Here is a 24,330-nt window from a genome sequence, read left to right as displayed (position 1 = left end):
AGAAGAAGACATTGAGAAAAGATGAGATAGTGATGATAACCAAGGCGTGCAGTGTTATTATCCAAAGAGACTTGCCAAAGAAATTGAAAGATTTAGAGGTTTCCAAAATTCATGCACCAATAGAAAAACCGCTTTTGAGAAGGCATTATGTGATCTAGGGACAAGCATTAATCTGATGCCATTGTCCATGATGAAGAAGTTACAAATTAAAGAGGTAAAACTAACAAGGATAGCCCTACAAACGGTGGATAGATCAATGAAGTATGCATGTGGAGTAATTGAGAATATCTTGGTCAAGGTGGGAAAGTTTTTCCTCCCAGGAGATTTTGTGATCCTTAACATGGAGGAGTATGAGAATGCATCCATCATTTTAGGGAGACTATTCCTAACTACTGGAAGAGCCCTCGTTGATGTAGAAAAAGGTGAATTGCATGATGAACACTTACTTTTTCATGTCTTCAAAACCATGCATCATCTAAATGAGAAGGAGAATTGCATGAAGGTTAATTGAATTGATCCAAATATGAAGGAAGCACCTAACGAAGTAGCACTAGAAGTTCCACGTCCATGCTTGAAGGGAAAAGAAGAAGAAGAAATGGTGTAACCAATAGAGAATACAACCACCCAATAAGCTCCTTCTGTAATCTGATGCGTTCACATCTTGAGTAGTTTTTCTTATATTTTTCTTATCTTTTTCTTTTATTTTTGTAAGCATAATTACAAAATCTTTCTTTAATCTCATTACTTTTTAATGTCATTTCTTACTAAGTATTTTTAAGAAAATATAGGATTAAAGAGATGAAAATCAAGTAGCAAAGAGGGGATGAATCAAGAGCCAAGCATTGCATAGAGAATCAAGGAAAGTACGTGAAGATCAAAGCCATGTAAACCATGCAAGGAGCTGGAGAGGAAGGGAAGGGTGTGTAATGCCCCAATGTTGCCAGCGGAAGCGTGCCATGCCTTGAAGAGAACGTGCAATGCCCTGGGTACAAGAGTGAAGGGCATGCCACTCCCTAAAACTAGGAGGAGGGGCGTGCCATGCTCATGAGAGATTGATGCATGGCGTGCCACGCCATGAAGAGCACGTTCCACACCCATGAAGTAGCAAAGCATGAGGTGCCATCTAAGGAAGAGGCGTGCCATGCCTATGAAGTAACAAGGCATGGGATGCCACGCGGTGAAGGAGAAGTGACATGCCATGAAGAGCAAGTGCCACACCCATAAAGAGCAAAGCATGGCATGCCACATGAAGTAGGGGGTGCAACACCCTCTATACAGGAGCCTCAGCATGCCACACATGAGGCAGGTGTGCCATGCCTATGATGGAACAAAGATGGAGTGCCACACTATGGAGAGAAGTTCCACACCCATGAAGGAACAAGGAGTTGGCGCGCCACACTATGGAGCTGGTGTGCCATGCTTGAAAGAAAATAACCCTTGAGAGCAAATTTGCAAAGCTGTCAATGCTGACCTCTTCACAGTCAAGCGACTATAACTTGAGATAGAAAGGTCAAAATGAGGTTGTTCAAAATGGCATTGGAAAGCTAACATCTAGAGATTCGAAACGATATGCATATGTGTTTTGTGGACGTTTTGTTTGGGGCGCGAACGAGCCTCATCTTTCTGGATGTAGAGCATGGCACACCCAGACATCAGTGTGGCATGCCTAAACACCCAAGACAACAGTGTGGAATACCCAAAAAGCTATGTGGCACGCCTGGTACATGCCCAAGACCGTCCTACACACCAATTGAACCCCATTCTCCCCTAAAAGATGTAATTTTAGTTAAGATTATGGAAGATTCTATAAGATAGAATTTGATTTGAATTAGATTTTATTTGGATTTGGATTATTATTAGTTATCTTAATCTTCCTAATAGATAAGACAAAGATTTGGTTCTTGAATTTGAATTATTAAGAAACCTAAGATTTAAATAAGTGAAATTGCTCACACAGAAGGACACCCAGGGGAGGATCTTTGGATCCCTCACGTGTCTCTCTTTTTCTTCCTTTCTTTTGTTTTATTTTTCAATTCTTCATGAGTTACTAAACCTTTGTCAAAGGGTTAGGAGCTCTGTACATATTTTAATGGTTCATCAATATAAGTTTTCTTTTGTTTTAAAGCTTTACATTAATCTATTTATGGTTGAGTATTTTGCTTTTCATTACTAAAGAATTAGTAGCATCGATAGGTATGCTAACCCCGTCTTGGATTTGTTTACTAATTTGACAAAACTAATTTTCAAATCATTCTTGAAAACTCTTTTACGTGACCTTTTAAATCAGCACGACATAGTGGTTTTCTATCTACGCGACACAATACATGATTTTTTTATTACCCTAGTTTTGAATACGTGACATATAATTTGGATTAGGAAAATTATTGAAAATTGTGTTTTCTCATTGAGAAACTGAATCGGATTTTTGAACTTAACCTCTTTGATTAATCGATCGACCAAGACATTAGTGGTTGGTTAATTAAAGAGAAACCAAGGAGCCAAGACATTGGAAATCGGTTACTTTAGATTCGTCCTGAACAGATATTTGTAAACTTTAGAACTAGGTTAACAAGGTTCAATTCTCCTGAGAACATGAGCGTCTTTGAAACCCTAGACACTCTCCACTATTGATTTCTCTAATTCAATAATTACTGCCTCCGAAGCGTTCAACATTCAAGGTTCCAGCATTCAAGCATTCTAGGGTTTTTCAACACTCCTTAATCCAGGTTCTTTTGATCTAATTAGTAATTTAATTCGATATTTGTATGATCAGTCCTTTAATCACCATGGGAACGATATCCATTCATCGTGGTATTACTTGAACAATCCGGTGTACTTGCCGGTATCCGTGATCTTCACTTTTCACTCATCATAATCAAGTGTGCACCATCAAGAAAGGAGGAAGAGAAGACTATGAACAAGACCAAAGGGTAGAAAAACAAGAGAATTCCCACAAGAGATTTTGAACCACGGCAAAGAGTGCTGTAATTCCATCCCCCATCATGGATATTTCTAGAAAAATCCAACACATGGTCAGGGCCATACACAGTAAACGAGATTTTTTTTCATCGAACACATTGAGCTCATAGATGATGACAAAAGATGGAAGTTCACAGTGAGAGAGGAGGAGTTGAAGTACCATGATCAACCTCCAACTTAGCAAGAACCAACCGTCAAGCTAGTGACATTAAAAGAGCACATGTTGGGAGGCAACCTAATCATCGGTATCTTTTTATTTTATTTTTTATTTTGTTTATTTTATCTGAATAAGCACATACATTACTTATAGAACTTTTTGAGGATAATTATGATCATTCAATATGCATTACATTCCATCACCTCTATTATTTTGTTACTTGAGGACAAGCAACCATTCTAAGTTTGGTGTTGGAGGCTACATAGAACAAAACCTAGAAAAACAAAAAGGGAGGTAACTCTGTCTATAGTCTTTAATTCCTTATTTTTTGCTTCTATTTTTGGTTGATAATCATGATTTATTCTTCATTACTTAACCTAACTTTTGAATTTACTTGTTTCTAAAATCCTTAAACATGTAACAAAGGATGTCTAAACAAATTCTTTTTAATAAGTTGAAGAAATATTTTTTATTTTTGGGGCAAATAAGATTAAGAAAAATGAGTGTTTGATAATGTGATTGTGTAATGAGGTTGCATGTTTGTAAAAACGTACATGGGGAGCTCTAAGACATGGAATAAAGTTTAGAGAAGTATTATGGATGCTGTTAAAAATCTATAAGACCAAGAAGCAGCAAGAAAAAAAAAAGTGAAAGAAAAACAAAGAGAAAGACCCAAGGCTTTGAGAACCAATGGCCAGGAAGGTTAAAAAGGAACAAAACTCAAATAGTTTCCTAGTTAAGTGCCTGTGATGTTGCTGTGTCAAAGAGAGAGGCTTGAGCAATTAGAAAATCCTTTATGCATAGTTCTTTTCTTGTTTGGGGACAAGCAAGATCTTAAGTTTGGTGTTTTGATGCATGAGTATCTTTAGTTGTTTTCTTTATTAGTTATTTGAATAAAGTTGGTGATTTCCTTATTATAATGGAGATTTTTTTTTCTTTAATCAATGTTTCTTGGAGTTGCTTTGAGTTTTGATATGTTTAATAAGTTATTGGAAGATTTTAGACAAGAACAAAGAAGTAAAAGGACAAGCAGAGAAGCCCCTAAGAGCCAAAGAGGAGGACATGTAATGCCTATACAAAAGAGCATAAATGCAACCTCCAAGGAACCAAACTTGAAGTGGCATGCCATGCCACAACCTCAAGTGGCATGCCAAGATCCATCCTCAAGCTCCAAGGAAGGGCTTGCCACACCTTTAGGGAGCCAATTTGAGAATGGCGTACCACGCCAAGCGGGGAGTGCAACACGCCTTCAAAAAGGAGAATAGCTTGGGCATGGAATGCAACACGCCAAACTTGGTGCGCAACACACCCTTGATGGAACTCCCAGGCCACACCTATGGCATGCCACGCTACTTAGGCATGTCGCACGCTTACGATCTCCTCACCAAGGGCGTGCAACATGCCAGCCACCCCATGCATGCCTTTGATAAACCTCTATTTTATGGTTTACAATGTGTTTAATTGTGTGGTTTTATCATGGTCTTTACCCACTTATTCATATAATTAGCATGCATTTATATTTCCTTCCTAAAATTATTACATGATTGAAAACATGCTTTTTTGGTCTTAATTTAGCTAATCTTAATCCTCTCTTATTACCATTCGATGCCTTGATCTGTATGTTAAGTGTTTCAGGCTTTATAGGGCATGAATGAGTGAGATATTAGGAAGGAAGCTTGCAAAAATTAGAAGGAACACAAGAAATTGAGGAGATGACCAACGAGAAGTGACGCGTACGCGTCAGCAATGCAACCGCGCAGAAGAAAGGAATTCGCAGTGACGCGGCCGCATGGCTCACGCGACCGCGCGGATTGGAAAAGCACAAGTGACGCAGAAGCGTGGACGACGCGAACGCGTGGCTGGGAAAAACGCGAATGACGCGTCCGCATGGATGACGCGATCGCGTGATGTACGCGATCTGCAAAATTACAAAAGTCGCTGGCAGAGATTCTGGGCCGCATTTCAACCCAGTTTTCGGCCCAAAAACACAGATTAAAGTCAGCGAACTTGTAGAGACTCATTAGGCTCTCATAATTCATAATTCTAGTTTTAGGTGTAGTTTTTAGAGAGAGAGGTTTTCTCCTCTCTCTTAGGATTAGGATTAGGATTAGGATTAGGATTTACATTAGGATTAGGATTTCATCTTCTGAGTTCCAGGTTATTATTCCTTTTATTTATTTTTCTAATTTATTTTATGAACTCCTTCATGATAAATTTGAATTTATGTTTAAATGTAGTTTGATTGCCTTCTTCTATTTATGTTATTGATGCTTTTAATTTAATTTAGATTTTATTCCCTTTTGGCTTTGGTTGATTAATTGGTAACTCTTGAGTTATCAAACTCATTGTTGACTGAAAATTGGAATTCTTCAAGAATTAATTCGAGATCCAATAACTCTAACTTTTCCTAAGGAAAGACTGGTACTTAAGGATTCGAATTAATTCATTCACTTAACTTACCTTCATAGTTAGAGGTTAACATAGTGGGAGAAAAATCCAATTCTCATCACAATTGATAAGGATAACAGGGATAGGACCTCCAGTTTTCATACCTTGCCAAGAGTTTTATTAGTTATTAATCTATTAATTCCCTGAAATCCCTTTCTCTAGTTCGAAACCTTTTCAACCCCCCAAAAACACTGTTTTGCATAACCAATAATAATTCATACTTCCCTGCAATTCCTTGAGAAGACGACCCGAGGTTTAAATACTTCGGTTATCAATTTATCTAGGGGTTTGTTATTTGTGACAACCAAAACGTTTGTATGAAAGGACTTTTGTTGGTTTAGAAGCTATGCTTGCAACGGGAATTTATTCTGAATTCTAGACCACGCAAAAGTTCTCTCATCAAAATCGCACCTTTGTTGGGGAATTGCAAACGTGTTCCTTATTATTGGTTATTGTAAATATTTTTCAAAAAAAACATATTTTTCTTTTACTTGTTTATTTGTTTTCTCTCTTCCCTCTTATTTCTGATAACTACTATGAATTCTCACCCCTCTCGCTTTGAGTTTGGTTCTAACTTTGTTGAAGGAAATAGAAACCACAGCAGGACTATGCATCAAGGTCAGACCAATCAAGGATGGATGGAGCCAAGAGGATCTGATCAACCCTTTAGGCAACAACACCTTCCAAGATATCATGGACGAAGACCATTCTGCAATGCATACCAAAATGATAGATATCCTCAACATGACTTTGGACCATCATACTCACAAGCCTCTTTCCACTAAACACCTCCATATGACCCTAATCCTTATCCACCACACCAACCACCCTACGAGCCATACTTAGAACCACCACCTTAATATTCACCATCTCCATATCCTTATCAAGATGAACCACCTTCCTACCATGAACCCTTTCTCCCAACAAATGAACCCTCATATCCACCCCAAACCTCCATGGAGAAAGCATTTACCGATCTAAACTCTACTATACAAGCTCTTGTCACCCGAATCAGACCATCAAATACCTTCAACAATCAACCCTCAAGCTCTAGTGCACTTCCTTTTCAACCACATAATGATCCACCCATCCCATCACCACCATCCATGGAAGAGCACCCACATCCATCAATCTAAGAGCAAGATGATCCCAATGATGCTATTGATATGGAACAAGAGAGAGATGATCATCTTCGCGAATCCATACTTCATAAGGAGCTAGAGGAGGCACTAAAGGTGAAGGTAGGAGAGACCCTTAAATATGAAGGAGTAATTAAAGGGAGTTATCATGGAAAGGTAATCATCAAGGAGGAGCAAGAGTCAAGGGATCATTTCAAGGAAATAGTATATCAATTTCATGCAACCCTTCATCAATTAGAGCAAGCAATAAGTCAATTACCTTTCGGATGTTCGGACACTCAAGTAACTCCCATGGCTTCATGTGGAGAATCTAATGAAGAACGTATTATGAAGGAGACACTAGAGACTCCAGTGGACAATAAGGAGCATGACTTTGTACTGGAATAAGTAGAGAAAGCGATAATAGTTGCAGAGGAAGAAGTGGTTGAAGATTTAGGAGATGCAGAACCTCCACGGGAACCTCAAGTCACAGAACCCTCTTCTAAGGAGTTTGAATTTGTTGTTGAGGAGGGTGTACAACCCCCAAGGCATGTTATTGTTGAAGACTTGGAAGAGGTTGATCAAGAGATAGAGATTCAAGAAGAAAAAGCACAACCTCCCATGCCCTTGGTGAACAATGAAGAGGAAATTGAATCAGAAGAAAGCTACCAAGAGGAAGAGGTTGATATTGAAGAAGCTTGCAAAGAGGTGATAGTTGTCAAAGAAGAGCACAAGGGAGTGGAGCTTGCACGATCATTAGAAACACCTCCTCCTAAGTTGCCATCATCCTTCACAACATTCAAGTGGGTAAAATTCATATCCCTTAGCTTTCTAATCCCACTTGAATATGGGCTACTGGAGACAGATGGTCAACTTAGAGCTCTCTGTGGCATTAAGAGTAAGAAGAAGATGGTCAGTGATAAGATTTATCCTGCAAGGTTCAACATGGTTGTGTGCTCAACATTTAAACGCAAAGGTTGGTGTAGAGCTCCACTGAATGGGTCTAGGAAGTTGTCTGCCTGTTTCAGTGAGAATTTAGATTGTTTGCCACCCGGCTGGAACAATATTGCTCAACAAGAAGACGGGTACAAAAGCAAGATTTGGGACCCCGGAATTCAATCTAGAAATCAACACTCTTGGGGGCCTTGTCAGTTGCTTTAACTTACTTGAAGGCTTTCTGCACCTAGTTTGGGACCCCGGAGGCTACTGGAATTCTAAACACTGGTGGAGATTCTTGGATCAGTACAAGCACAAGCCACCATAACAAGGAGCTCACCAGAATGTCCAACTTAAGGACTTTAACTAAAAGTGCTAGGTGGGAGACAACCCACCATGGTATGATCGTTCTTTTTCAATTTTATTTCGTGTTGTTTATTTTTTTTCTATTTTATTTTATTTTCATTGAACCTAGAAGTTTTCATAGCATCTACATTAACACTGCATACTGCATACTGCATAATTGCATAAAAAAAGAAAGAAAGAAAGAAAGGGAAACCACGCACGCGACGCGGCAGCGTCGCTGACGCATCCGCGTCACTAGTGCGTTGGGAAGAAAAGAATTGAACAGAGAGTCATGTGAGAGCGTGGCTGGAGGCACGCCTTTAGCGTAATTTGACCCCACGCGACCGCGTCGCTCACGCTGCCACGTCATGTGGAATTTTGGCCTCCCACGCGACCGCGTCAACCACGCGGCCGCGTGCCATGAAAATTCGACGTCAAAAAGGTGCATGGCCGAAAGTTGTGCTGGAATTGGGATGGACTCGTGCTAGAAGGCCAAGCCCTACCACGAGAATGCGTGCTGATAAACCCCATTTGTAGGGTTTATCTTGTATTGATTTTAGGGGATTTTATCACCTTTTACCCACATTTATTCAATGAAATATCATGGTTTGGTATAGTCTCCTTCAATTGTGCTTAAGAGTGAAAACATGCTTTTTAGGACTTAAAATAGCTAAATCTAATTCTCCTTGATTCCATTAGATGCCTTGATATGTTTGTTAAGTGATTTAAGGTTTAGGAGGAAAAGATTGGATCAAGGGAATGAAGAAAGAAAGCATGAAAAGTTGGAGAACTCATGAAGAAATTAAAGAACCGGAAAGTTGTCAAGCCGACCTCTTCGCACTTAAACGACCATAACTTGAGCTACAGAGGTCCAAATGATGCGGTTCTAGTTGGGTTGGAAAGCTAACATCCGGGGCTTCAAAACAATATAAGATTTACTATGGTTGAACTGCACATGGTAACGCGTACGTGCATAGTACGCGCATGCATCGTTGCTGACACCTGGTTCACTTAAAGCAAAACGTGGCCAGCGAATTCTAAAGCCTTGTGGGTCCAATCCAACTCATTTCGGGTGCTATTTATCCTAAGGAGTAAAGAGGGAAACACATGTTAGTTACCATTAGTCATAGTTTAGTAGTTAGAAATAGTTTCTAGAGAGAGAAGCTCTCACTTCTCTCTAGGATTAGGATTAGGATTAGGTTTAGTTCTTAGATCTAGATTTTAATTCATCTTCTTCTACTTCTATCTTCTCAATTCCTTGTTGTTACATTCATTCTTCTTCCATTCTTTTATTGTAATTTCCTTTATGTTGTTCTTATACTTTATTGTAGATCTACTATTGTTCCTTCCATTTTCTTTCAATTCAATAAGAGGTAATTCATAATAATTGTTCTTCTTTGCTTTTCTATTGTTGATCTCTTGCCTTTGTAGTTAGATCTCTCTTTAATTCTTGCAATTTATGTTGTTTACTTTTATTGCCTTTTATGTGTTTGTTGAAATGCCTCTTCTAGATATAGTATGGATTTTGTTCCTCTTGGCCTAGGTAGAGTAATTAGTGACACTTGAGTTATCTAATTCCTTTGTTGATTGGTAATTGGAGAGGTTGCTAATTGGTTTGGAGTGCACTAAAGCTAGTCTTTCCTTGGGAGTTGGCTAGGACTTGTGGCCAAGTCAATTCATCCACTTGACTTTCCTTTATTTAGTAAGGGTTAACTAAGTGGTAGCAATGAACAATTCTCATCACAATTGAGAAGGATAACTATGATAGGACTTCTAATTTTCATACCTTGCCAAGAGCCTTTTATAGTTGTTAGTTTATTTTCATTGCCATTTACTTTTCATGCTTCTTATCCAAAACCCCAAAACAAATTTCTAACCAATAACAAGGCACTTTTTTGTAATTCCTAGGGAGAACGACCCGAGGTTTGAATACTTCGGTTTATAAAATTAGGGGTTTGTTACTTGTGACAAACAACTTTTTGTATGAAAGGATTAGTGATTGGTTTAGAAACTATACTTGCAACGAGAATTCATTTGTGAAATTATAAACCGTCAAAAATCCAATCATCAAAATGACGCCGTTGCCGGGGAATTGCAATGGTGTTATGTTATTGGTTATTGTATATATGTGAATATTGTGAATAGCTTGATTTTTTTGGATTGCTTGCTAGTTAGGACTTTATTTCATTATTTCTTAGTAGTTTTTGTTTTTGTTTTCTCTTTTCACCATGAATTCTCATTTTGGCTATGAGTGTGATTACAACTATGTTGTAGGAAGTGGAGATTACAATAAAGATGTGTATCAAGGATGGAACAATCAAAGGTGGGAGGAGCCATATGCATATGATCAATCTTCATGGCAACAACCCCCCACCAATGCACTATGAAGAATAGCCATTCTATGATGCATATCAATCCAATGGCTATGGTGAATCACCTTGTGATTTTCAAGAACCACCACCATATGCCTATGAATCATATCCTCAACATAACTCTCAACCATACTCACAAGCCAAAGCCCCTTCTTACCAACCACCTTCATATGACCCTAATACATACCCATCCTACCAACAACCATATGAACCATATGAACCACATATAGAGCCACCACCATTCCAACATCAATATTTTCAAGAGCCACCTCCTCCATATTATTACCAAGATGAATCACCTCCAATATATGAAAATTTTCAACCACAAGATGAATACTACTTTCCACCACAACCCCCCATGGAAGAATACTCATATCCATTGATCTAAGAGCCACATGATCCTAATCATATTATCCAAGAGGAATAAGAGTCAAGGGATCGTCTCAAGGAAGCATTGGATCAATTTCAAGCAACCATGGAGTGTGTTGTGCAACAAGTGGAAAGAGTGGAAAACATTGAGCCACCACAACTCTACCAAGAAGAACCACCTTCCTATTGTGAACCCTTTCCCCAAAATGAGAACCCTTCCACCCACCCCAACCTCTAATGGATGAAACCCTTGGTGTTCTTGTTCAAGGACAATAAGAGATGAAAAGGGATGTGCAAAATTTCATGGCTACCTTGGATGCGGTAACAAATCAATTAGCCTCCCAATGCTTGAACACTCAAGGAACTCCCATGGCTACATGTGGAGAATCAAATGAAGAACATAGCATGAAGGAGAGATTGGAAACTCCGGTGGGAAATGAGGGAAGTTGCTTTGTATTGGAACAATTGGAGGAAGCTTTAATTGATGAAGACAAGGAAGAAGTGGTAGAAGACTTAGGAGATGCTTAGCCTCCATGGGAACATAGAGTTGAAGAAAACCCCTCCAAGATGATTGAAATTAATGCTAGGGAGGAAAGTGCACAACCTCCAATGCATATTCCATACGAAGACTTGGATGGGATAGAGAAAGAATTGAGTTCCCTTGGTGATGAAGATTAAGCATCAAGTCTTAGTGGTGAAGAATCCTTTGAGCATGAAGAACCTTCTTCGGTTGGATTTGAAAGCGTTAAGGAGGTAAATTTTTCTCACCCTCTCTATTATGATTTGAGTAAAGGAAAAGGTTTAGATAAAATTGTTGAACAAAGAATTGAGATCAAGAAATCTTGTGAAGAGGTGGAAGTCCCTAGAAATAGAAGAACGATGGTTGGTTATGCTTTGTCAAGATCTTTGGAAGCATCTTTGCCTAGGTTGCCATCTACACCTTCATTTAAGTGGGTGAAATTCATTTCTATTAATTTTATTATCCCACTTGAATATGGTTTGCTTGAAACGGATGGCCAACTTAGGGAAGTTTGTGGGATGAAGCATAAGCGGAAAAGGTTTTGTGGTGGGCGTTGCAAATCAAGGCTCATTATGGTTAATGCATCAAACATGAGATATAAAGGTTGGAGTAGTGCTCAAATAGATGGGTCTAGGAGGATTGTTGGCCATTATATGGAGAATTCACCTTACTCACCACCCGGCTGGACTAATAATGATGATCAACCTCAAGACGGGTGTGAAAACAAATTGTGGGATCCTGGATTAGAAAAAGAGGACCAACTTTGGGAGCCCCAAACTTGTGAAGAACTTCATCAACACTTGGCTCAACCCATAGAAAATCTTAGGGCACAATGGAGAACCAAGAATTGGTGGGAGTTCCAAGATGAATACAAGCACAAGCCACCTTGATGAGGAGCTCCCCATAAGTCCAACTTAAGGACAATAAACAAAAGTGCTAGGTGGGAGACACCCCACCATGGTAAAATCTTTTCATTTTCTCTTTTGTAAATATTAGTAGAATTAGTTTAATTTCATGTTTTTATTGGTTTGTTAAGTTTAGTTAGAAGTATAATATGATAAATAAGGTTTTAGGGTGTTTTGGTAGCTGTTTGGAGGATTGAAAGGCTTGGATTGGTGCAAGAACTTAGAAAAAAGATTTTTGAAAAACAGAACACCATCCACGCGTACGCGCACATAACGCGTACACGCACCTGAGCATTTTCCGACCACCCACGCGCACGCGCACTGTACGCGTACGCGTGGATGCAAAATTTCACCTCCAGCCAAAAAACCCGAGAGTTAGGCCTGCACTGTGCAAACATTGGGCCTAAGGCACAAGTCTATGCACGTGTGCGTGCACCTGGTGCGTACGCGCACATGATCTTGAATTCGCAATGCATGCACACGCACACTGTGCGCGCGCGCGTCGATTGCACAATTTGCACCCCCGGTACTTTTACCAAAGATTTGTGCCACTTTTGTGCCAACACTAAGCCTCTCACCTAACTCGACGCACGGGTGCGCGCACTTGGCGCGTATGCGTCCATCGACCAATATACCCATCGACGCGTAAACATGCATGACGCGTACGCGTCGGTAAAAAAAAAGAGTTTTTTTTCTCCCCTTCTATTTTCGTTTGCTTATCACATTCGCATACTTCTTCTCTTCCCATTTTCATTTAGTTTTTGTAGCATATTTTCGTTTTTTTTAAGTCGTTTTAATAATGGTATTGCATCTTCCTACTCAATTGTTGAGGATTCCTTGCATTACTGTGGTGCCTCTTGACTTGTTTCATATTGTTGGGTGATGTTTCTCTTCAAATCAATGCTCAATCTTTTATGCACTTGTGTTCTTTGTGCATTGATATAACCTTATATTGTCTTTCATGGCCCACTCTCTCGTGTTTGAACTTGATGCTCATCATGCTCTTCATGCTTTGACCTTACTCTTGCATCAAGTATCATTGATATGCCATTTTCTCTTATTGTTTCCTCCTCTACATGTTGTAGCTACCATGTAGTAGAGAACCAGACTCCTACTTGGTATTAACCCCCGCCTATGTTCTATTTGCTTTGATATCTTTGTCATAGGCTTAATATTCCTTTCCTTTTCTATCCTTTTAGGTCGGCCACCAAGGAGGGAGAAAGGAAAAGCTTTTAAATGGGGCAACAAACAAGTCATCCGCACAACCATTTGAGGAGCTCATCAATTGTAGCAACCCGTCCACCTTGTTCTTCTTTGCATGCACCGAGGACGGTGCAATCTTCGAGTGTGGGGAGGTCGTCGACCGATCTCCATGGGTAACAATTTTCTTTTTCAACAAAAATGTTAGTTAGTTATTGCATTTGCATGATAGGTTGCATGTTAGTTAGAAATTTTACATATTTTACTACCTTCTTCTTATTAGGACTACTTGGTTAGAGTGATGATTTCTTTCCCAAGAAACTGTTTTAGGGCAACCTACCAATTTGAAAAATTTCTGTTGAACTTGCTTGAAAGAATTTATTTGGGAACATGGTTTTTGAGCTAAGAACACAAGCTTGTGAGATTTGAGCCTAATGATGTGGTTACATCTTATAACCACTTATTTTTCCTTCTTGTGTGCATTATTCTCTTCCCATGATTGTAATCTTTGATTCGTTTGATTCTTTATGTCCATTATTTTGTGTATTCATGCACTTATATGATTGAGGCCATCATTTCATTAGCTCACTTACCCAAATGGCCTTACCATTTATCTTCCTTTGTTAGCCAAATTTGAGCCTACGATTAACCCACTTTTCTCTTAATTTAGCACATTACAAGCCTTAAAGCGGAAAACAATAAAAGTCCTTATTTGGATCTTTGATTAGCTTAGGCTAGTGTATGTGAGTATCATTCAAGTGTGGGAACCTTGGGACATTGGGTGAATAAAAGGGTAGTTTTGTATTATCAGTGTAAATATTGAGAATTGGGTACATACTTATGTATTGATCGAATGTAAAACCTTATGCATTGATGCTCTTGTATAAAAAAATGAGAAAAACAAAAGAAAAAGAAAAGAAAAAAATGAATAGAAAGAAAGAAAAAAAGAAAAACAATAAAAAGGGGACAAAATGCCCCAAAGTGAAGCTCAAACAATAAAGAATCAATGCATATGGAATGTGAATTAAAAAGAAAATGCATGAGTATGTGAAAAAGTGAGGAATGGGTAGTTAGATTAGTACTTAATTGTATAGGTCATTATATAGGTTAGGTGGAAAAGTTTAAGCTAATCAAAGATTCAAATCCTAGTCCACTCGCCATATATGACCCTACCTTGACCCTAGCCCCATTACAACCTAAAGGAAAGACCTCATGATAATTGTATGCATGCATGAAATAAGTGTTGATTGTTAGATGAAAAACAAATCTTGGAAATCACGATTAGGGGAGAATTGAGTGAATCAACCCCAAACACAGAGTGACTAGAGTGCAAACACTTCCGGTGAGGGTTCGATGCTCAATTCCGTGATTTTCAGCTTTCATGAGCGTTCTTCTTGCAAGTCCACTTGAACTTCATTTTTATACTAAAATTAGTAGGATTCATGAATCGTTACATGATCTTTACCCTACTTATGCATGTATACCTTGGAGATTGATTTATTTTAACCAAGTAGGTAGAATCATTTTGTATTTAGTTGCATTCATATAGATAGATACATTTAGGGTATTTGCATTGAATAAATGTTTATACCCTTTGTTTCTCTCTTGGATTAAGCATGAGGACATGCTTGGTTTAAGTGTGGGGAGGTTGATAAACCCCCATTTGTAGGGTTTATCTTGTATTGATTTTAGGGGATTTTATCACCTTTTACCCACATTTATTCAATGAAATAGCATGGTTTTGTATATTCTCCTTCAATTGTGCTTAAGAGTGAAAACATGCTTTTTAGGACTTAAAATAGCTAAATCTAATTCTCCTTGATTCCATTAGATGCCTTGATATGTTTGTTAAGTGATTTAAGGTTTAGGAGGCAAAGATTGGATCAAGGGAATGAAGAAAGAAAGCATGAAAAGTTGGAGAACTCATGAAGAAATGAAAGAACCAGAAAGCTGTCAAGCCGACCTCTTTGCACTTAAACGACCATAACTTGAGCTACAGAAGTCCAAATGATGCGGTTTTAGTTGGGTTGGAAAGCTAACATCCGGGGCTTCGAAACGATATAAGATTTGCTATGGTTGAACTGCGCATGGTGACACGTATGTGCATAGTACGCGCACGTGCCGTTGCTGCCATCTGGTTCACTTAAAGCAAAACGTGGCCAGCGAATTCTAAAGCCTTGTGGGTCCAATCCAACTCATTTCTAATGCTATTTAACCCAAGGAGTGAAAAGGGAAACACATGTTAGTTACCATTAGTCATAGTTTAGTAGTTAGAAGTAGTTTCTAGAGAGAGAAGCTCTCACTTCTCTCAAAGATTAGGATTAGGATTAGGTTTAGTTCTTAGATCTAGATTTTAATTCATCTTCTTCTACTTCTATCTTCTCAATTCCTTGTTGTTACATTCATTCTTCTTCCATTCTTTTATTGTAATTTCCTTTATGTTGTTCTTATACTTTGTTGTAGATCTACTATTGTTCCTTCCATTTTCTTTCAATTCAATAAGAGGTAATTCATAATAATTGTTCTTCTTTGCTTTTCTATTGTTGATCTCTTGCCTTTGTAGTTAGATCTCTCTTTAATTCTTGCAATTTATGTTGTTTACTTTTATTGCCTTTTATGTGTTTGTTGAAATGCCTCTTCTAGATATAGTATAGATTTTGTTCCTCTTGGCCTAGGTAGAGTAATTAGTGACACTTGTGTTATCTAATTCCTTTGTTGATTGGTAATTGGAGAGATTGCTAATTGGTTTGGAGTGCACTAAAGCTAGTCTTTCCTTGGGAGTTGGCTAGGACTTGTGGCTCAAGTCAATTCATCCACTTGACTTTCCTTTATTTAGTAAGGGTTAACTAAGTGGTAGCAATGAACAATTCTCATCACAATTGAGAAGGATAACTAGGATAGGACTTCTAATGTTCATACCTTGCCAAGAGCCTTTTATAGTTGTTAGTTTATTTTCATTGCCATTTACTTTTCATGCTTCTTATCCAAAACCCCAAAACACATTTCTAACCAATAACAAGGCAATTTATTGTAATTCCTAGGGAGAACGACCCGAGGTTTGAATACTTCAGTTTATAAAATTAGGGGTTTGTTACTTGTGACAAACAACTTTTTGTATGAAAGGATTAGTGATTGGTTTAGAAACTATACTTGCAACGAGAATTTATTTGTGAAATTCTAAACTGTCAAAAATTCAATCATCACGTGCCCCACGCGGCCGCGTTGTCTTTCAAAAATGGCCATCCATGCGATCGCGTCACCCACGCGACCGCGTCACCCAATTTTTGGCAATTAATGATTTTGAACAGAGAGTTGTGCAGGCGCAAGGCTGCACTCGCGCCAGAAGCATAACATATGTCACGCGACCACGTGATCGACGCGATCGCGTCGATTAACTTAATGCGCAAGTCACGCGACCGCGTGCTCCACACGTTCGCGTCGCCTGTGCCGCACAGCTTACCCAAATAAGCCAAGATATCTCATCTTTTCTTCCCCAAATCTAATCTTTTCTTTCCCTTCTTATTTCTTTCTTCCTTCTTTTCTTTTTCTTTCTTTTTTTTCTCTTTTTCTTTTAATTGGTGTTGGAAATCTATTTGGGTCATTATTTTGCTTGTGGATTGTTAAGAAATTATTTGACAATTATATATATAATTTTTTAAAGGGTGCTTGCATGTTCAATTTAATACTTTTCATACTTTATTTAATATGCATGCTTTATGTTTGTGAAAAAGCCCGTATGGCATCATGCACTTTTCTACATTATTCTATTCTACTATTCAATGCTTGCTTTTCAAAAATTTTCTTTACTATTTTATTAATTAAATATAATTGTCAATACAAACGTTATTGTTAGCTTCTCACGACTAACAATACATTAAAGCTTTTGATGCTTGATCTATGCTACTTATGCCCTTGCCGGCATGCTAATAAACATCTTGCATCCATTACTCCCCATGCCTTGCTATATTTCCATTGATGAACTGATCACATGGAATTGCGACCATGTCTTTCATTCACTATTTTTTACTTGGCATGATTGTCACTCGTACCGCCCTCTTCTTTGCTTTATCCATTTGACTTCATGTCCCTTTCTCTTCTCCCTTTTTCAGGCTGGCCACCGGAAAGAGTAAAGAGAAAGACTCTACAACGAGCATCGGCTGAGGAACCACAATACCCGCCCACCTGTACATCTCAGCATGCACCGAGGACGGTGCAATCTTTAAGTGTGGGGAGGTTGATACCAATCTCCACGGGTTAGTTAGTCCCTTCTTAACACCAACTTTTGTTTTTCATTGTTGCATTTGCATGTTTGATTGCATGTTTATTTTTTGTGCATATTTTACTACTTGGTTAAAGTAATATTTTCTTTTTCAAGAAATTTTTATAGTATTTCACTAATTTGAATAAAACTTTTTGAAAAACTTGTTTGAAGAAATATTATTTTGGAACATAGTTTAGAGCTCGAACACACAAAACCAGTGAGATTTTGAGCCTATTTGATTGGTTGCATTTTATCAACCAATATTTTATTTTTAGTGTGTGTTTTTCTCTCTAAAATTGTGATCTTTGTCTTGCTTAATTCTATATTTCCATTGTTTGATGTATGCATGCACTGATATGATTGAGGCCTTTGTTTCACTAAGCTTACATACCCATATGGTCTTACCCTTTCATTATCCTTTGCAAACCAATTTGAGCCTAATATACCCATTTGTTCTTTACTCTAGCTCATTACTGACTCTAAGCGAAAAACAATAATGTCCTTAATTTGAATCCTTGGTTAGCTTAGACTAGTAAAAGTGCTTATGATTTAAGTGTGGGGAAGTTGGGTTTGAAAATATTTGGTTTGAATAATTGGGTGTTGTATACTTTAGTGAAAATGTGCAAAATAATGGTTGAGCACATGTTATTGCATTCAATACTTTAATTATATGCATTGAAAAAAAAAGTGAAAAAGGAAAAGAAAAGAGCAATTAATAAAAGGGGGCAAAATGCCCCAGAATAAATAAGTGAAATCAATGCATATGAGCTGTACTCAAAACTTAGAATGCATAAATATGTAGTAAGCACAGTTAATGGGAAGTTAGATTTTGTATTTTAATTAAATAGATGGTCTTAAGTTAGGTGGAAAGTTTATGTTAATTAAGGATTCAAATTTTAGTCCACTTGGCCAAATACAATCCTACCTTGACCCTAACCCCATTACAACCCTTAAAAGACCTCTTGATTTGTGTATTGGTGCATTAAAATCTTGTTGATTGTTAGATGAAGAGCTAGCTATAGAAAGCAAGATTAGTAGAGAATTGAGAGAATTGACCCTAGACACTTGAGAGTTAGAATGACATACACTACTAGTAAGGGTTCAGTGCTTAATTCTATATTCCCTGCTTTTATGAGCTATCTTCTTCTTGGAACTTATTTATATTGTATTTTGTGATTTGAATTAGTGAAATCCAGTTCATATTTATTCTTGAAAGATTTATTTACTTTTTCAACAAGTAGGTAGAATCATTTTAGCATGTAGTTGCATTCACATTCATAGGGTGCATTGCATGAGTCTTGCCCTTCCCTACTCATTTATTTGGTCTCTTTGAGTTTAGTATGAGGACATGCTAATGTTTAAGTGTGGGGAGGTTGATAAATCACTATTTTATGTTTTACAATGTGTTTAATTGTGTGGTTTTATCATGGTCTTTACCCACTTATTCATATAATTAGCATGCATTTATATTTCCTTCCTAAAATTATTACATGATTGAAAACATGCTTCTTTGGTCTTAATTTAGCTAATCTTAATCCTCTCTTATTACCATTCGATGCCTTGATTTGTGTGTTAAGTGTTTCAGGCTTTATAGGGCATGAATGAGTGAGAGATTGGGAAGGAAGCTTGCAAAAATGGAAGGAACACAAGAAATTAAGGAGATGACTAGCGAGAAGTGACGTGTACGCGTTAGCGACGCGACCGCGCGGAAGAAAGAAATTTGCAGTGACACGGCCGCATGGCTCACGCGACCACGCAGATTGGAAAAGCACAAGTGACGCGGAAGCGTGGACGACGCGAACACGTGGCTGGGAAAAACGCGAATGACGTGTCCGCATGGATGACGCGATCGCGTGACGTGCGCGATTTGCAGAATTACAAAAGTCACTGGCAGAGATTCTGGGCCACATTTCAACCTAGTTTTTGGCCCAGAAACACAGATTAAAGTTAGGGAACTTGCAGAGACTCATTAGGCTTTCATAATTCATAATTCTAGTTTTAGATGTAGTTTTTAGAGAGAGAGGTTCTCTCCTCTCTCTTAGGATTAGGATTAGGATTAGGATTTCATCTTTTGAGTTCCAGGTTATTATTCCTTTTATTTATTTTTCTAATTTATTTTATGAACTCCTTCATGCTAAATTTGAATTTATGTTTAAACGTAGTTTGATTGCCTTCTTCTATTTATGTTATTGATGCTTTTAATTTAATTTAGATTTTATTCCCTTTTGGCTTTGGTTGATTAATTGGTAACTCTTGAGTTATCAAACTCATTGTTGACTGAAAATTGGAATTCTTCAAGAATTAATTCGAGATCCAATAACTCTAACTTTTCCTAAGGAAAGACTGGGACTTGAGGATTCGAATTAATTCATTCACTTAACTTACCTTCATAGTTAGAGGTTAACATAGTGGGGGAAAAATCCAATTCTCATCACAATTGATAAGGATAACAGGGATAGGACCTCCAGTTTTCATACTTTGCCAAGAGTTTTATTAGTTATTAATCTATTAATTCCCTGCAATCCCTTTCTCTAGTTCAAAACCTTTTCAACCCCCATAAACACTGTTTTGCATAACCAATAATAATTCATACTTCCCTGCAATTCCTTGAGAAGATGACCCGAGGTTTAAATACTTCGGTTATCAATTTATTTAGGGGTTTGTTACTTGTGACAACCAAAACATTTGTATGAAAGGACTTTTGTTGGTTTAGAAGCTATACTTGCAACGGGAATTTATTCTAAATTCTAGACCACGCAAAAGTTCTCTCATTAGCCTTCAATCATGCCAACTTATCCAAAGTAGGGGCATGCCACATGCCACTATGGTTTGCTACATGGCTGCAATCATGCTTTAAAGGTGTTCCACATCACTCCTTGGCATAGCACGCTGGGCCAAAGCCCAGGGACTTCATGCTTTCCAACTCCACTCAAGTGCCACACACCACTCCATGCCTTCCAACTTCATCCAAGTGCCACACTAATTATCCAAGTTTCATTTCAAGCCTAAGATTCAATTGCCAGCCTATGATTCCAATTTAGTAACACACCAAGCTCTAAATCATGATTACAAGGAAAAGATCACTCCTAGTTTTGAATTGATTAGGCAAAGATATGATTAAATTTTATTTTACGTTGTTTTAAACTTGAAAGTACGTATTAGGTTAGAATATAAATAAGTCCAAAGAACTATTCGGAGGACATCTCACGTTACCTTACTTCACAATCTTAGTTTCTGTTTTTCTATATCATGAGCAACTAATCTCTTCTGTTAAAATTAAGAGCTCTATTTATCTTTTGTTGGATTATTAATCTAAGTATTTTATTTTGTTTGAGGTTAATACACTTATCTATCTCATGATTGAGTTTTTGTTCTTCATCCCTAAAGATTAGAATTGTTGGAAAACATTCTAACTCTGTTTTGGATTCTAGTATTGCTTTAAAAAATTTAATATTAGAATTAGCTTGAAAACTCTTTCTCATGTCATTTTGATTTAACTAGGAATGGTGTTTCCAAGAGTGTGTGATACTTTATAATTTTTAATTGTCTCTAGTTTTGAATAAGTGACGTATAATTCAGATTAGAAATCTTTTGGAAATCATGCCTTCTTGTAAGTTTCAATTGTCTAGGACTAGCTTGGATACATGACATATAATTATGAACTACTTTTAAATCTTATTTTAACCTAAATCAGAATTGGGTTTGAGCTTTTCTCTTAATTGGTTGACCAAGGAATTGACAATTAATTAATTAAGGAGAAATTGGGTTGTTTACATAAGATTTTGTCGTGAATTGATCTCTGTAAGCCTCAACTAAATAAACACAAGGATTATTTTCCTAAAAAGTGAACATCTCTGAAACTTTAACATTCTCATCATTATTGTTTTCGTTCACTGCTTTGCTATTTATTTAGGGTAAGAAATTTTGATCTAGGTTCAAATAAGATTCAAAAATAGTTCTTAGGTTGAATTATATGTTACATATTTAAGCTAGTCCTAGACAATTGAAACTTACAGGAAGGCATAACTTTCAAAAGTTTTCTAATCTGAATTCTATGTCACTTATTCAAAACTAGAGACAATTGAAAATTATAAAGTGTCACAGACTCTTTGAACTTAGGATATAAATAAGTGAACAAGGTTCACATCTAGCTCACTAGGAGAAAATCCAGGATCTAGGATCCTCGAATCCTGATCATCATCTAGTATCTCTTTCATAGTATAGTTATTTTCTTTTCTACCATGAGTAACTAAACTTCCTCTTTTAAAGGTTAGGAGCTTTGTTTTAATTTTATAGATTAGTAATGCAAGTGTTTTCTTTATTTTAATTCTTGTATTTCTACTTTTTTCAAATTGAGTTTTGTTCTTCATTTTTAATGGTTAGAAGTATTGGAAAATACTCTAGGTCTGTCTTGGATTTTGTTATTACTTTGGAAAATTTAATATCAGAATTATCTCTAAATTCTTTCTCAATATTCGAGTGTATCAATTTTTGCTCATCAAACAACAACAACAACAACAACAACAACAACAACAACAACAACAACAACAACAACAACAACAACAATAATAATAATAATAATAATAATAATAATACTGATACGAGAGTTCATACATCCTAACAAGCATTTAAATAAGAATCTAAACAACATATACTACTCTCCAGATCTGTAGTCACGTCAACCACCTCGTGTGGTACGTGTAAGACATGGTACCTTAAGACATCCACCCATCCCAGAAAGGGTTAGATAGATCTCCCTCTATCCTCTACCAATCTATGGAACTATTGGTGGGGGATAATCATTTGTACCATCGACGTATGAACTCATGTTGTCCCTAAAATGCCCAAGTGCCTCAGAAGATGAAAAGGTTGTTGGGACATCCATGTGATGTGGGGCATACGCTGAAGGTGGTAGAGAGGTATGCATCTATGTAAATGGTTGTGGCTGTGTACCCCCAGGCATAACTCCTTGTAAGCCTATGACATAGGTAGATGGGTCAAGGAAAACATGAACCCAATATGGTATTATAAACCTAGCCTCAGTGTCCAAATCATGTATCTGGAGCTCCAAATGATAAGTCTGTAAATCGAAAATGCAAGAATTGCAATTAATTAACCGCTTAATTAATTAATTTAATTGCCTAAAATAGGTTCAAAAAATTTATAATATTAATTAGAAAATTTAAATATGATTTTTGGACTCAGTAGATTTTTTTGAGTTCAAAAATGTAATTTTCTGCAAAAAATTGCATAAAAATGCATACCAGTAAATTAGTCGATATTATCGGCTTAAGTTTGCTTGGTACTGTGCTAGAATGATAAAAATAGTAGAAAAACTTAGGAATATTATTAAAATTAAAAACTAGGCGCTAATTCTAAAAGTTTGGCCCAAAATTAGACCAAACAGGCCAAAATTACTAACAGGCTGGACCGGGTCAAAGTTGGGCCCAAGCCCAACATATATATAAGCCAATTTGAGGCCATTCAGCCTCATAACTCACCAAAGAAAGGAGGAGTGATGCCGGCAATTGAGGGAGAAACCCTCTATTGTTACTATTCATCACAAACTTCCCAAGCTCATAACATGAGCTACGATGCTCTAATTCGCGAACGGTTTACAGCCACACGAAGTTCTTGTTGAGCCCATTAGTTTCATCGAACTAAAGTGTTAAGATTTTTTAAATCTTTGCCCAGTTTTTATCTCTATGAAATTCAAAATTTTAGGTTTGGTTTTTGAGTGATTTTTGTGATTTTGGGTGTTTACGTATATTTTAACACTTGGTTGCTATTAGGTTTTGTCCTAATCAACGTTGCGTAAGGTGAGCATATTCAAATCTCTTGTGATTTTGTGGATTTGATGAACTCTAGGTTGATTTGTGATAAATTATGTCTAGCTTGAAATGTGATTATCGGAGCATTGGTTCTTGTGTTGGTGGTTTATTAGTGAGTTGAGGCTTGTTGGATTCCAAATTTGGTATCTTATATGTATTGTGAATCGTTCAAGGTATGATTTTGGTTTTCTCTATCTAATATATAGTATTTATAGACACTTATGCTAGTAGACCTTAGGATAGGACTGAATTGGTTGTTGATAATTGTGGTGTATAATGATTTTGATGATTGCGATGATGTCGGTGAATGATGATGTGGGTTTGGATAATGTTGATTATGAGGATTGGTAATGAATTATGAGGTTTGTTGATGTTCATAAATGTCGAGGATGGTGAAATAATGTTTTGTAATGTTAATTATTGAAATTTTTGTTTTATAAGTGAAATTTGGTGTATGAAATAGATGATATTATATGTTTCTAAGTTGTGGAATGATGAAAGGTATATGAATATAATTTAGTTACATTAGGGCTGTTTTGGATGTGGAAAAATTGGTTTTGAATTAAGAGTATTGGTAAATTTAAGGTTTAAAGGTTTTCGGTAAAAATGGATTTTTGGCCAACTTTGGTGGATTATATATTAAGCATCGGATTTCAGAAAGTGATTGGATTTTGTATCAAATTAAAGATAATTCAAAGTTCTTTAAAACGGTATAGATTTTGTAGAAAATCAGAATTTTGTACAAAAAGATATGATCGTTGGAAGTTGGGGTAAAAAATTTGAATCCTGTGATGTTGCAGAAAATTGTAAGTTCTGGTTTGTGTGCCCACGTACACACCTGTGCCTATGCACCGAGCCGAACGAGTGTTATGATTCATGCGTATGCATG

This window comes from Arachis hypogaea, chromosome 4 (assembly GCF_003086295.3).
Source record: "Arachis hypogaea cultivar Tifrunner chromosome 4, arahy.Tifrunner.gnm2.J5K5, whole genome shotgun sequence".
Taxonomy (NCBI): domain Eukaryota; kingdom Viridiplantae; phylum Streptophyta; class Magnoliopsida; order Fabales; family Fabaceae; genus Arachis; species Arachis hypogaea.
Note: the sequence above shows the minus strand (reverse complement) of the source record.